We start from the raw sequence: 633 nt of genomic DNA, 5'->3' as shown, positions 1-633 counted from the left end.
ATATTTAACCTTCTACCTTTCGTTTCTGGTTTTACTTACTTTAATACACGTCCTCTGTTTTAGTATTTTGTTCTTTTCTTTATTTTTCTTGAGGGTGAAAACTGGAACGTGTGAATAAATACAATGGATCAAACTATGAGTCAAGTTTCTGTCTGGGTTTCGCTCCAAGTGTCAAGAAAGTTCTCACTCGCTCCAGAAACTTCCCACCGGAAACAAAGGCTGCGCTCCCTGCTCTCATTGGCCAGCGTTTTGACACGTCATTTAGGAAGTGATGATGAGAAAAACACCTGAATTAGTGTGATTTCACATTCAAAATAAAACGACGGCGTGATTTTGAATTGCATATACGATCAATTAATTTGGAGGCGTTTTATTTTGAAATCAATAACCGCTGCCACAGACTTGATGGTGTGTGTGTGTGTGTGTGTGTGAGTGTGTGTGTGTGTGAAACGTCTAGAAGCGGCCAGAGTCAGATCCACAGGTATAAAGCGGCAGGTGTGAGAGCAGAGAGCAACAGAAACAGATCAGAGAGGAAGGAGAAGATACAACTCAACACTGAGCTGTGAGTACACACTTCATTAATGAGAGGAAGTTTACTTTGAAAGTGTGAAGCTTTGATAGTTGTGTGTGTGT

The 633-nt window shown here is 40.8% G+C and overlaps 1 protein-coding gene across 13 annotated transcripts in view; it reads right to left on the bottom strand.

Moving 5' to 3' along the window:
* Positions 1–633, bottom strand: part of LOC111647379 (protein NLRC3-like) — a 99,936-nt gene that overhangs the window by 8,796 nt on the left and 90,507 nt on the right. The gene's annotated exons all lie outside the window — the stretch shown is intronic.

The sequence above is a fragment of the Seriola lalandi genome, unplaced genomic scaffold, assembly GCF_002814215.2.
Source record: "Seriola lalandi dorsalis isolate HSWRI2012SDOR001 ecotype SW California unplaced genomic scaffold, Sedor1 jcf7180002054987, whole genome shotgun sequence".
Taxonomy (NCBI): domain Eukaryota; kingdom Metazoa; phylum Chordata; class Actinopteri; order Carangiformes; family Carangidae; genus Seriola; species Seriola lalandi.
The sequence above is the reverse complement of the archived record's forward strand: the minus strand, read 5'-3'. Positions and strand labels throughout refer to the sequence as shown.